Consider the following 14,596-nt stretch of genomic DNA (forward strand, 5'->3'; position numbering starts at 1 on the left):
GCTCCTTTCACTCCTCTCCAAGTGCTTCAAGGCCAGAGAAACTTGGAAGTAACCAGAGCTTTCTCAAGCGGCCTCTCCCTCCACCGGCCCCAGCAGGTGATTTGGGCAACAAGAGGGACTGCCCTAGTCACCCATAGTGCCCCCCACCCCCGGCAACAGATGGGTTCCCGAGCCTGCAGCAGAACTGCCCATGGAGTCGGGTTCCCCTCCGCCAGACAGGGAGGCCCCATGGCCCCAGCATCCTCCTTGTGCAAAAAAAGGGGCAAGCAGTGGGGAGGGGGGGACGCCATGAACAACGGCCCTAGTGCCTCACTTTTCATCCAGAAGGTGGGGCACGTTTGGGAAGACGCCATAACACATGGTACACCTGATACAGACACAGGTACTTCCAAAAGTCCGTGGAAAGCGGAATTGGGTGTTTATTTGGGTGCTGACATTTTGTGCCAGCCACACAGTTTTCCATAAACTCATTGCCGTAAACTTTCAGGAGACTCCCTGGTGGCAGGCCCTGGAGGAGGAGTGAGGAGTTAGCCGCAGGGATGGGTTTTAGGGAGGGTCTGACCTGCCATAGCCTTCCTCGCCCCCTCTCGAGCACTGCCCTCCAGTTTCCGGAGTCAGGGTCCCCTGACACAAAGGAGCTCAAACCACAGGGCCTGTGGATCAAAAATCAGGGCAGAGGCTGCGGGGTGGCATGCCTACCCCACCCCCGACTACCCTGAGAAGGCAGGAAGGAGGGCAGGCAGAGCGGGCTGTGTTTGCCCCTGCAGCCGGCACAGCACCCCTGGCTCCCTGGGTTTTCTGCCTGTGACACCCGTTGGCCAACAGAGGACAGCAGATACATTTTTTTAATGATCCTGGGAGCCTCGGTCCCAGCAGGTTGGCACAGGGACGGACACATCAAGTTTTGGTTCCTGGGGTCCTCTTTGGGCCACAGTGGGGGGGGCACTCCTGCCATGGAGCCAAGGGGTGCCTGTAGGAGTGTGGGTGGGGCCGAGTTGGCAAGCTGGACTGAGCTGGGAGGGGCTGTGAGGCTGGGGCGACAGCTCCAGAGGTGGGGTGTAGAGGGCACCCTCACACCCCATCCCACCCCCCACGCCGAGTTCCCCCAAGTCTCCCAGGCAGGAGGGAAGCCGCATGGACTGGGGAGGAAGAGGCACAACTTTAATTTTTGGTCGGAAGAAGGGCGATATTTGGGGGACTTTGGGGGGAGTCCCCTGAAGTTTCAGATGTGAGGCTTCCAAACTTCATCCAACAGGGCAGGAGCCCCTGGGTGGGTGGGTGGGTGGAAGAGGTGGGGGCCTGGCGGGCCCTGCTCCCCCACCTGCACGTGTGTCCTTGGGGGACAGCTGGAGGCGGGGGCAGGGCGCTGGCGCTGCCGCGGGGCGCTCGATCCCCACGGTAGGCACCCCCCTTGCCCGCAGTCCAGGGATGCCTCAAGCACCTTCGGAGGAACCTGCAGGAGGGCTGCGGGACACGGCGACTCGCTCGCCTCGCTGGTTCCCACCCCCTCCACACACACACACACCTCCCCACCCCACCCCCAGTTTGGAGAACCCCAAGCTCTGCTCCGGCAGGTCGCACTGACGTCGCCGCCGCATTTCTAGGAATGCCCCTCTCGGCAGACTTAGCTCTGAGCACGGTTTCTAGGAAGGCCCCCCGGCCCCGGCCCCCCACCCCCACGGCGGCGGCGGCAGGCGCGCTGGCTCGGCCCGGCCGGGGAGGAGCCGCCTGGCCGCCTGGGCCGCCGCCTGGGCCGCCGCCGCCTCCCCGGCGCGGCCAACCCCGGGCCGGCCCAGCCCCCGCCCCGGGCCGGCCCGAGGGCGCTGGGGGGGCGCGGGGCGGGGGCCGGGGGCGCGGCTTTGTGGCCGCTGCGGACCGAGCGAGGAGGCCGGCTGCAGCCCCGTCCGCGGCTGCTCGGCTCGCTCTGCAGAAAAGGATTTTCGGCGCCCCCCGCCCATCACTTGGATCTTGTCTGGGGAGGGGCGGGATCTTTTTTTTTTTTCCCCTGTAAGTATCGCACCCGCACCCCCACCCCCACCCTCCCGCCGCCGCCGCCACTGCCACGGTGAAGGCTGCTCCGGATCAGGGCGGAGGCTGCAGGGCCCGGCGGGGCGCCCCCGCCCCGAGCACGCCTGCCCAGGAGCCCCGGAAGACGCAGTCCCGGGGGGCTCCCTGCAGTCCCCCAGGGGCGACGGCGACGGCGGTGAGTGTCCCTGCTGGTTGTCCTGCCTGTCACCCTGATCCCGAGCCAGGGCAGCGATCGCGGCAGGTGGGTGCCCTGGCAGCTGGGGCCGAGGGGTGCGGGGTGGGTGTCTGAGGGGTGGCTGCGAGGCGTTGGCCCCGGGGCGTGGGGCGCGGGGAGGGGCAGCGCGTGGCTCTCCTGGGACCCAGCGCGACACGCTGGTCTTACCGCCGCTGCCCCGATCTCGGGGCGCTAGGGCTGGGCTCCCCTTGGCCAGAGTGGTTCCCCAGAGGGGCGTGTTGGGGTAGCTAGGTGGGCCGCGGACAAGGCTATCCCTCCCCCCCACACACCTCCCTGGTGCTCCCCGAACCTGGCCACCCCGCCCCCAGCCGGAAAGCCCGTTCGCGAAGCGGACACGCTGCGTGGCCGCGAGCCCCACGCCGCGCCGGGAGCAGGCCGGTGGCGCGCACCGCTCCACGTGCGCCCCGGGGCTAGCTGCTGGCACACGGGGCCGTCGGGGGCCCGGGAGGGCGGGCCACCGGGACCCCTGGAGCCAACAGAGCAGCCCGGGGTCGATCGTCCCCAGAGAGTCCCCGCCACCCCCACAAGCAAAGTTGGCCGACCCCTTGCCTTGAAGGAGGAGGAAGAGCCGGTGGCCAGGGTGCTCCGCAGGAGCCAAAAAGAGAAAAATCCGGTTCCGGGGTGCAGGGTTGGGGTGTCTTGGATCCGAGATGACTCCAAGTTAGAAAAAAAAAAGTTAGAAGAAAAAGAAGGAAAAAAATGGCATTTTTATTTGGGCGGGGGGGGGGGCGGGGAGGTGTTTCTGGTTTCGCCGGCTTCCAGTCCCCACAGGGCAGCGTTGGAATGTGTGGCTTGGAGCCTCTGAGGACACATCCATATTTATAATTTATTTTTAGGAGAAGTTGTGAAAAAGGGAGGGGGGTTCCACGGGGAGAAAAGGTGTGCGTGTACGTACGTGCGGAGGGGGTGGGGGAGTCGCCTTTCCAAAACCCAGAGACTAATTGAGCTATTACGATGGAAATCATTTCCCCCAATCTGGGCATGCAGCAAATTTGACTTTAATGAGTGACAATTAAGGGCGTAAATAAGGAAACTATTTAGCCAGAGATCGGGCAGAAGCGAGCTGGAAGGCCCCGCCTGCCCCCATGGCGCTTGGGGAGCCCTGGCATTGCCTGGGAAGCTTTCAGGCCCGTCGGGATTGGGGAGGGTGGGGACGGCTTGGTGACCTTCCCTGCTGCGACTCCTCTTGGTTTTGGGGATGTGGGGTAGGGAGGGAAATAAGGGAAAACCAAGCCATGATTCCTTTTAGGAGCCCGGATTCCCCCCATAAACCCCGCCTCACCGCAGCGCCCGCCCCAGCCCCAGCAGCTGTGAGAGACATCTCACTTCTCAAGAAAGAGTTCGGAGGCCGTGGGCCCAGAATCGGGGTTTTGAGGGCGAGATGAGTTTATGTTTTATCCAACTGGCCCACAAAGTCCCGCTTTTGGGGTCATTCGGAACAGCGAGGGATGGTGGCCTCAAGCGGCCGGGCTGGTGGACGGTGAGGGCGCCGAGCAAAGCTGGCAGCAGACCAGAGAGAGCTCTGCCACTCTGCACGGGCCAAGGCTTTGGGTGGGATCCGTATTCTACACGTGCCTTCCCAGTTCAGTGGACCTGTGTGGAATTTTTTTTTTTTTTGAAGGCTTCTACGGGCCCCCAAAAGATAGAAGGCAGCTCGCCTCCCCTGGCTTCATCCCATGTTTAAGCAGATGGGATCCAAAGTGAAAGGATCCACTGGCTCTAGCCGTTTGTGACCCTCCAAATCTCACACGGTGGCAATCATGGCTGTCATGATCTTAGCTTTCTTTTTGTGGGGCCAAGGACCGGCCAAGCAGCTTATACTTTGCTTCCATCTGTACCTGCTGTGTGTCTTCGCCACTGTATAGGTTTCATGAGAAAGTCTGCCCCAGTGCCACACAGGTGGGGACTAGGGGCTGGAGGGGATACAAATGAATTCACTGTAGCAGGTCACGCCCGCCCCTCCTCCCCTGCCCAGCCTGCACTTGGAACAGATCTCCACACAAACTTAACTGCAAATGTGGAGTTAAGTCCAGCAGAGAAAAGTGAGTTGTGCCTGAAAGAAAACTTGTGTGAACTGAGTCCCTGGTGTGAGACTCAGTGCTGGGAGCCGCACAGCGCATGTCCACGCAGGTGACATTTGTGATGCTTTGGTGGAAACGTGGAAACGGCTCCCTTCCAGAGGCCCTTCTCTTCGCTAGGGGACACGAGGAAACAGCAGAACTCCCTGGAGGCCTCCACTCCAGTGTGGCTCGCGGAGCAGGGGGACGGTCACCCTGTGAATGGTGTCTGTCACCACCCGGAGCTGACTGTCAAATCCCATTTGCTTGGCTAAATAAGGATCTCTCAGCAAATTAGCCTCTAATGCTTCCTCAACAAATAGGGTGTTTGAGGGGAATGAATGAGGCCGGAACACTGACCCCGGACTTCCGTCAAGGAGCAGGGATCTGAGGGTTCGGCCAGCTGCCCTGGGAAGGGTGGAGAATAAAACGGAATCAAGGGCTCCACGTGAAGCCAACTGCGCGTTCCTGGCCAGTGTGTGTTCGCCGGAGCCCGGGCACCGCTTAGACGAGATCTTCTCAAACCGGGCGTGCAATTACGAATGCATTTAGCAAACCTTTTCCGCCCGCCAGCCTGGAAACAGGCGAAGCAATATGGTGAAGAGATTATAAAATCAGGGCCTTGCAGTGCGAAGGCACCACGAACTCGGGGAAGAACCACACGCAACTCCTATTTAACCAGCCCCTCTCCCCAACACCACCAACCCCACCCACCCAGTAAGTTTATCCCTGTTGCTGGACACATGGCTGCATTTTAGCTGCTTCTCATCGTGTGAAATTTCATTAAGCAGCTGCTATCCCCACTCAACCCCCGGCCCGGCAACTCCCCTGAGAACGCAGGCTTAAAAAAAAAATACACAGCAACTTTGAATTCAGTTGCTAGCCATGCACAAGCCATACGTGTGTGTGTGTGTGTGTGTGTGTGTGTGTGTGTGTGTGGTGTGTGCATGCACATGTGTAGAGGACATTTTGATAGAGAAGAATGAGGTATGGCTGGGAATGTGATACTAAAAGTTACTGCTTTAAAAATAAAGCTTGTGTTTAGTACTTGAATCAATGAAAGCTGAAAAACCAAAACAAACCGAAAAAACCAATCCCTACAAGGAATGCCCTGTCAATCAGCCACCGAAGGTTAAGGTAAAACATTCTAGCCAGGCCAACCAAGAGCTCCTCACAGCACATCAGCTCACCTTTGAAAATGTGGATTGTGCTGTAAATACAGCTATTTTCGGCATGAGGAGATGTAGTCTGGTGAAAAGTTGAGGTTAATTCAGCAGGAACAGGTCACTGGGCAGCAAATAAGGATGTGTGCGCATGCGTGCACACACGCACAGATGCGCACCTGTCAGGTCAGAGTTGCTTTGCGCGGGGGTTTCCGTGGTTGCCCAGCAGCCCGTGTGCAGCAAGACATCAGGTCTTTTTGTATTTGGAGTGAGATGAAAATAAACCCCAGCTACCACACTGATACCCCACCAACAGGGTGTAAGCCACGCCCCCCCAACAAAGGCTTTTCAGGCCTTGTAGTCCAGTTCTCAGGGAAAGAGGTCAATTTGCAGAAAAAGGAGAGAAAGAGAGGGGCCCAGGTGGGGCTGAACCCTCCAGCCCCTAGCCAGGGCTGCTTTTCCAAGCAGCCAGAATTCCGTCGCTCTCTCAGGGCTGTGTGCAGACAGTGGCCAGCGCAGCGTTGGTTAGCATATGGTTTCTGAGTTGAAAGCATCAGAGTTTGCAGGACCAACCCTCAGTGCCTGCACCACTACACGGAAGGAAGGGCCACCCCCAGAAAGTGAGAGGATGGGAGGCGGGGCGTGGACAGCAAGTCCGGGATTTTCTTGAGGATTTGGCATAGCTGGGGAGGCAAGTGTGAAAGTTGTTGATTTGTGCAGAAAGTGACGCTGTCTGGTTGGCATGGATGTGAGTTTAGTACCCTGGCCTGATGGCATCTGTGGGCAGCACAGCCACTACGCAGAACCCCAAATCACTCCAGACAGATGCCAGGGGTGGGTGGAACTCCGTCTGCAGCTCTTGGGGGCTTCCCGGAGTGTCTGCAGGGTTTCCATGGCCTGATAACCATGTGGGCTCTTCAGTGAGCAGAACCCCACGAGGCCACCCGGCTCCCAGGCTCAGAATTGATCTGCCCTATGTGAGCACAGACACGACTCTAGGTGCTTTTGGTTCAGAGCCCCATCACTGTGGGCTGGGTGGATGGGGACAGCACCCCCAGATGCTGTGTTGTATGCTGGTCCCTCCTGCAGCCCCAAGGGGCCGAGCCCCTTGCATCTGGCTGGGACGAAAATCTGGGTCAGGAGGTCAGGTAAGGAGGCTATCCCTTCCTGAAGCAGGTGGGCCCAGAACTGGTAGGAAGGAAGTTTTGCAGCTGGTCATATGCGGGCCCTAGAAGGTGCCTGCGCCCGGGGAGTAGGGCCCAGCCCTGAGTCAGCCATCCCCCTTCCCCTCCCCCCGGCCACCCCCTGACTCCCTCCTGGGACTCCCAGTTGGCCCCAGCAACTGGGCTCTGGGCCACCAGAAGGCCTTGTGGGCTCCCGATTGTGACTTTGGCTGGTCCAAACCAGGCACTTCGTAGGTTAGGCCAGGCCATATTTAGTGTTGGGCTCACCGGGAGAATATTTTCAGTGCTGCAGGCATGGAGAAGGAGGCCTGGGCCCGGCTGCAGGCTGTCACATGGCTAGGGTAGAATCTCTCCCTTGCAGGCCTGGCCAAGATGGCCGGGTGCTCGCCAGTACAGATGCCTAGAGTCACTGGCAGGGTTCGGGGCCATGGGATTGATGGGTGCGAGGGAGCCTGAGAGCATGGGAGCTGGGTGCGTGTGGGGGAAGGCTGGTGGCCTGTTTTTGTCCTGCTAATTTTGAAGTTGCTCCCAGTCACAGACAGGCCTCACCCAGGTGGTGTCCAGCCCGTCTGTCCTCTGAGCTGGCCCGTGTGATACCCAGCTTTGCTGAGTGAGTAGCTTTCTGTTACCCTGGGAGGGCTTAACCCTTTCAAGGCCCTGGGATTGTAGGGTGTCAGGGGAGGCACGTGCCTGCAGAGACCTTGAAGGTCCAAGACCTGGGGAAACTTCATCTCAGGCTAAAGAGGTGGCCCCTGGACGTTAGTCAGGATCCCTCCCTGTGATAACCATTGAGCTGCCCTGCCCAAGCTGTGGCTTTCCACGAAATTGCATTTTAGGTTTCTAAGATGACAGACTCCCTCTCTCCCTAGCTCCCGCGAGGTGTGGATGGGTTTGGGGCTCACTGAGGTCGTGAAGGAGGGTTTGGAGTGATCCTTCAGGGTCTAGGGCAAGAACGGCTGCAGGCTTCCAGCCGCTTCACTTGAAGGATTCATCCAGAAATTGTCTCAGGATCCTGCTGTGGGATTCTAGCCCCACGTGATTTCCTGGGTGCAGAGGAGGGGCGCTGCATCTGAAGCCATTGTCTTGTGATACCCTGCACTCTACGGGAGATGATGGGGTTCCTTTGGGGACCATGCGTGGAGCCACCGCACCCCACAAAAGCGCCTGCGTGTGTGTGTGTGAAGCTTGCCCTAATGTTACCGTCGTATTTTTCCTCCTTTTTAGTTCAGGCTCTCGAGGTTTCCTGCCAACTGGTGCGTCACCGCAGGGAAAATGAGGGACTTTTGGGGGCAGATGTGTTTGCATTCCAGTATCATAATGCCCCTAAAAATCCTTATTGCTCTTGCAGTATTCCTCGGGGGTCCCTGGGCCGAGGTCTCCGGCGACTCCGAGAAGAGAAAGATGTTCCCCAGCTGGCCCCCTCACCGCCGCCACCAACCCCCGTAGGCAATGAGTGCCGGACACGCTTTCCGTCCTCCAGGGCCAGACTGTTGGAGCTCAGGCCTGGGAAAGTCAGCTTTGCTCTGGGGCTTGTCAGGGGAAGAAACAGGTGCTACCTGTTTGATGGGCCCAGGGCCTTCCAGCAGGGCCTCTGGGATCCTCGCCTTGGCAGGGGGCCCTGGTCTGCCAGCTCCCCAGAAGAGGAGATGGAACACTTGACCACTCTCTGCCTCGGTTTCCCCATCTGCCAAGGGATGGGCCACACCCCACACTCCAGCCTTCCGGAGACCTTTGGCTAATGAGTCCAGAAAGGAGGAGTGATGGACAAGTTCCGAGAAGGGGAAGGAAAGTGCTGGGCCTGGCAGGTGCTGCCCACGTGGCAATTACCCTTGCCGTAAGTGCCAGAAGCGATGGGGGCGCCTTGGGTTGGGGGAGCACCCTCCGCAGTCCACATCCTGTGTCTGAAATCACCCAGGGCTACATTCCAGCTCTGCAACACTCTCGCTGAGTCACCTGGGGCTCTGGGGGTCCAGTTCCTCGGGCAGCTAGGGGAATGTCTCCCCCTATCTAACATGTGTATTATACTTGGTGCTGCTAAGTGGCGCCTGGCTACATTATTCTAATGGGTGTTTCTTTGCACAGTTTACACCTCTTGCTGGTAAGTGGCTGGTTTCTAACTCAGGGTGGGGAAGTGGGAGGCAGGGTGCCTCCACCACCCCCTTTGAAACATCCATTTATGTTCAGGAAAAACAGCCAGTTTCTTGATAGAAAAACACCACGGAAATGCAGCCCAGGTGGCCGGCGGGGGGTGGGGGGACAGGAATCATAATGGCAGTTTGAGGATTTTTTGTCCTCAGGGATTTTCCACACCCTGTCAAGAAGGGTTTCCAGTTGAATCACATGGAGGGTCCCAGCGGTTTTGAATCTGGGTGCCCCTTATTAGAACGAGCCACCCGCCCCTGCTCTCCAACACTCCTTGGCCCCCTGGACGCCCTCCCCTGCACCCCTCTCTAGCGCCAGCTCATCCCTCAGTTTAGGATCAGCTGCCCCGACACTCCTACCAGCCAGGGCACCTCTTTGCACCTGCTTACTCAGAAAAGCGGGGAGAAGGATAAACTCTCTGTGGCAGGGTGGTTTGAGCACCCATGGGTGAGAGAGGCTCACTACAGAGGCTAAGGTGGTTCACGAGCAGGGTGCCCACGGCCCTGGAGCTGGTGTGGGCACCCACAGCTTCCGTGGCGTTGAGGAGCCCTGGGGCCTCAGACCAGGCTATGCCGGGGGCCATGCAGATGCTTTGGGAGGGTGTTTTTGTAGGGAAGCAGCAACTGCTAGGCCAGGCCCAGCAGGAACCAACTCCGGTTTCACTTTCTGCTGTGTCATGGGGTGGGAGAGTGGCAGAGGGGCCCAGCTGGGGCAGGCACAGAGGCCAGGGGACAGCTGCTGGCCCAGCTGCCAGGACAGAAGCCCCGCCCTATAGGCTGTGGGGTGGGGGATGGGCGCTTTCGGGGGGGGGGGGGGTTCCGTTCCACACCTCCACAGGCATAGCAGGGAGTACCCCAAGAGGCACACAACGCCAAGACTTTAAACCATGCAGGTTTGCAACTTGGGCTGTGCTAGCTGCTGAGCCTGGCTATCAAACTTCTGCCTGGCACCTGCGACCTCCCAGGTGAAGCCCGACACATGTGCACGGAGGGCCTACTGTGTGGTGCCAGGGGCTTGGGGCATAGCAGGAGGTGAGACCTGGAGCTTACAGCGGATGCAGAGAAGGCATCCTGGGTAGGGGTGCCACACTGAATGCTTGCAGTCAGCGGGCACAGGAGAAAGGCCTGACGCATATGCATCTCCGCCATGGTGCATGCGCCACGCCCTGGAATGCAGACCTGCCCGACATCAGGAGCTGTCTGGTGTTTGGCCATTCTGTAAGAATCATAAATGTGAACTGTAATTGTCTCAGCAAGCAGAGAGCAACAGACTCCTAAGAGCCTCTGGCAGCCTCAGGGGGCCCTGGCACAGGGCAGGGTGAGAAGGGTCCCTAGCCGGCAAGCAGTCTGAGCCCACGTGCTGGACTCCTGGGTGTGGGGTCCATGCACGGCCTCTGCTCTTGTCAGCTTGAACTTCTGAACTGTTGTTTGGAAGGGAGAAAGGGAGAGGGAAAGCTCTTCTATCCAATAGTTCACCCCCACCCCCCAAAACACACACACAGCCTGGCTGTCTGCAGAAGCAAGGACTGGGTCAGCTCAAAGCCAGGACTCTGGAACTGTCTGGTCTCCTGTACTGGGTGCTAGGGAGCCATGCGCCTCAGCCATCACTGGCTGCCTCCCCAGTTGGGCATCAGCAGGAAGCACCCCTCTCTAGCACCAGCTCATCCCTCAATTTAGGATCAGCTGCTCCGACATCAGAAGCACAGATAGAACTTGATCCCAAACAGCACCTTAACCACCCAAAGACCGCATCCCTTGACATTCTTGCTGATGTTGGACTAAGGGGCTCTGCTGTTTTGTTTAGCCAGTGATGTAGCCGATTCAGCTGTCCTCACACATTGCTGGCCATTGTTACCATCAGTTAGGAATACAGAATGTAGCTGGGTGCAAGAAAACTTCCTTCCAGCTCATTGATTCAGGGTTTTGCCATGGGACACTGGGGTGAATATGAAGATTGGCTACCTGGGGCTGGCATTGTGGCACAGCCCATTAAGCCACTGCCTGCAACACTGGCATGCCATAGTCTGAGTCCTAGCTGCTCCATTTCTTACCCAGCTCCCTGCTAATGTTCCTGGGAAGATGGTCCAGGTAGGTGGGCTCCTGGTCACCCCAGGTGGGAGACCCAGATGGAGTTCCAGGCTCTTGGCTTCCGCCTGGTCTGATCCCAGCTGTTGCAGCCATTTGGGGAGTGAATCAGTGGTGGAAGATCACTGTCTACCTCTTTCTCTCTCTGTGGCTTTCAGATACAGATAGACAGACAAATAAAAACAAACTCTTCGCTACAGAGCTCAATGGCCAAGTTCCTGTTTGTCTTGCCAGGATGCAGAGGCATGGAGAGTTATGCTCTTTCCTGCCGTGCTGTTAGGTCCTGGCGAGCAGCAGATGTTCTAGTAATAACTGTGCAGACCGTCAGCCAGTGGATTCTGGAGATTTCACTGCGATCGGAGTGGTGGATCAACAGCAATCAGAACTGTTGGACTATCCAACATAGTAACTTCATGTTACATCATGGCATTATAAATTTCTATTTTTCTTCCTGTTACTGATTTTGTATTGTAGCTTTTCATTTAAGGGGCTGTATGGTACCTGTGTAATGGAGACTATCGTGTGCAGATGTGAGGCTATGGACTCCCAATGAAACAGTTAACTGTATCTCAACAATAGGTTGTGGGACTCTCCGCCATTGTCCATGCCCACAATGACGGATCTATGCCTGCTTATGAAGAGCTATAATACAGTAATAATATAAAGGAACTCAGTGGGAGGGGGGAGGGACTTGGGGTGGGAGTAGGGGAAATCCCAAGGCCTATGGAACTGTATCATAAAATGATAATAATATAAATAAATAGAAAGCAAGGAATGAGAGACGTAAAGCATGATGTAACATGTTTTGAACCAAACCTACAAAAGTGATGCCTTGCAGAGGTGCAGGGCAGTGGCGCAGTGTCAGGCCTGGCCACCCTGGCTTGGTCCTGGACAGCCGCTGAGTATGTGACAACTAAAGTGTCTCCTGACCCTCTCTCTGGAGCTCGTGCCGTGGGGCAGTGGGTTAAACTGCCATTGGTGCCAGTGGCATCCCATATGAGCAACAGTTCATGTCCCAGTGGTTATGCTTCCAAATCAGTTCCCTGCTAATGCACCCGGAAAAGCAGCCGAGGATGGCCGAGTCCTTGGGTCCCTGATACTCAGGCTGAAGTTCCTGGCTCCTGGATTGAGCCTAGCCCAGGCCCAGCTGAAGCCCTCGTGCTCTCTCCACTTGCAGAGTGAACCAGCAGATGGGAGTTCTCTGTTACTTTCACGTGAATAAATGAATTTTAGGATTAAAAAAAACCCTCTCTTCTGATTCTTCAAACCTGCCCCAACACCTTGTAGCAGATTACTGTTTAACTAGGTCTGGTGGGGTGGGTCACGGACAGCACAGGCATTTATTGGCCAACAGGTCTGCTCTGCGAGTTGTTCCTACCAGGCAGAGGGAGCCCTGAGCAAACTTCTGCCTGGCTGTAAGACCCAGCCAGGGCACAGAGGCTCGGAAGTCCAGCTCCTTTTCCCTCCGGAATTAGATGTCCTCATCACTGTGCAAGCGCCAAGGTAGAAATGTTAGCAAGAAGCAAAGAATCATTCTAAAAGCCTTGAAGATATTTGCAACAAAAATAAACATTCCGAGGGTTTGTGGCTGGCTCTTCTCACAGGCATGGCCCATCGTTAGAAACGACCAGCCCGTGGGTGACCAGCAGCCTGAACCAAGGGCAGGCCACATGGGGAGTCCTCAGTGCAGGTGCATGGGGCGGGGACGCTGACCCCAGCCCTTGAGGAAACAGGCTTACAGGAAGCAGACATCTGGCGAGGGTTAGCTCCTTGCTTGCGTGGACTTCTGAGGCTCTTGGAAGTTAGAACGCTTCCTTAATAGTCCTTAGTAACATTGTGCATTGTAATTTTCTTAGTTGTCAACTAAGGAATTTCTTTCAAAATGACTTTCACTTTATTTGAAAGGCATAGAGACAGAGATCTTCCCTCCATTCATTTGTGGTCTTTGTGCCTGGAGCAGCCATGGCTGAAGCCAAGAGCCTAGAACTGAATCGGAAGCTTCCAGGTGGGTGGCAGGACCACCTGCTTGAACCAACACCACTGCCTCACGATGCATACATCGGCAGGAAGTTGGAGAAGAGGAGCAACCAGGGCTCCACCAGGCACTCTGACAAGGAAGGCAGCAGTCCCAGTAGCTTCCTAACCATGGAGCATAATGTGCACTCCTCCAGGTAACTTTTAAAAAGAAAGATTTCATAACATAAAGAAATACCTCAATGGGGCACTTAGGCTGTAGAAGGCTCTTCCAATGTGTAAGAAAGAAAGATGGAAAGACCTCTTAAGGCACAAAAGGGAGGGATGATGATAATAATGTGGTGTGTATAGGGAGAGGCTGGTTTCCCAACAACAGAAGCTGGGACCCAAGGCTTCCAGTGATGAGAACTGAGAGAGCCTGTGCCTTCTCTAGATTTACTGAGAGAGCATTCACTTACCATGCAGCTCACCCATTCGAAAGTGCATGGGTGAGTGGCTTTGAGCTTGTTCACAGGGCGATGCAACCCGCATCCCATCAACCTTAGGACAGACAAGCCCAGCTCTGCTCCAGTGCACCTGTGCCCCTCAGACCCTGAGCAGCCTCTGATATGCTTCCCTTCTCTCTACACTGGCATATTGTGGACTTTGCCCAGAAATGGAACTGCACACCATGTAGGCCTTTGTGATGGCTCAGCCCCGGGGTCCTGTCAGCCCGCAGTCCTGCTAAGGGCTGGAAAACATGCTCATTGGTGCCTGGGTCAGATGCTGTCTCGCCTTTTCTGAGCTGATGGACGCCGCAGTTATTGACCCTTTCTGGAGCTTAGGAACAATGTGGCAGTGAGTATCCCTGCTCTAGGCCTCATGTGGATGCGCAATTTCATTTCTCTTGGGTTTCCTGCTAGGGAGGGGAGTCGCTGGGTCATAAGGCAACCCCATGTTCAACATTTTGAGGAACTGCCAGAGACAAGTCTTATAGTTCCCTTTCCAACTTCATATCATAGAAAGATCAAAGTAGAGACAATATGAAGGGTATCCCCATGTCTTACTCAGGTTCAACAATGATCAGCTCTTTGCCAATCTGGTCTTCCCCACTGTTTCCTATGAAGCACTGCAAAGCCAATGCAGGCATTCAGAGATGAGGGTTTTAATTTTAATTTGGGACAGAGAGGAACAGGAAGAGGGAGGCAGGGAGAAAGAGAGAGAGAGAGAGAAAGCAAGCTCCTATCTTTAATGTATTCCCCAACTGCCCACGGCAGCTGGGTCTGGGCCAGGATGAAGTCAGGAGCCGGGAGTTCTGGCAAGTTCCTTCAACGACCACCTGCCACCTCCCCCAGAGTGCACATGGCAGGAAGCTGGGATCAGGGACAGTGCTGGGACTCAAACTCAGGCACTCTCGTGGGCCGTGGTGTTCCCAGTGGTGTTTCCACCACTAGTTAAACATCTTGCCTTAAGAAGGCAACACTTTCCTTTCGTTCCAGATCTTCAGTCAGAGCCTCTGACATCCACATCTCCTCATGTGGACAGAATTTGGGCAAATGAGGACTTTGTGAGCAAATATGGGGTAGGGAGGAAATAGCCCCTGAGTGAGTCAGGATGGGCCACAACACTTGCAGGATCCAGGGGAAAAACCAAACCATGCAGCTCTGTGTTCAACATTAAGACATTCAGCCGAGGGCATCTGGCCTCCTAAGGCTTGAACACCTGCCTCACCCCCCACAGTCGCTGGGTT

The sequence above is a fragment of the Ochotona princeps genome, chromosome 24, assembly GCF_030435755.1.
Source record: "Ochotona princeps isolate mOchPri1 chromosome 24, mOchPri1.hap1, whole genome shotgun sequence".
NCBI lineage: Eukaryota > Metazoa > Chordata > Mammalia > Lagomorpha > Ochotonidae > Ochotona > Ochotona princeps.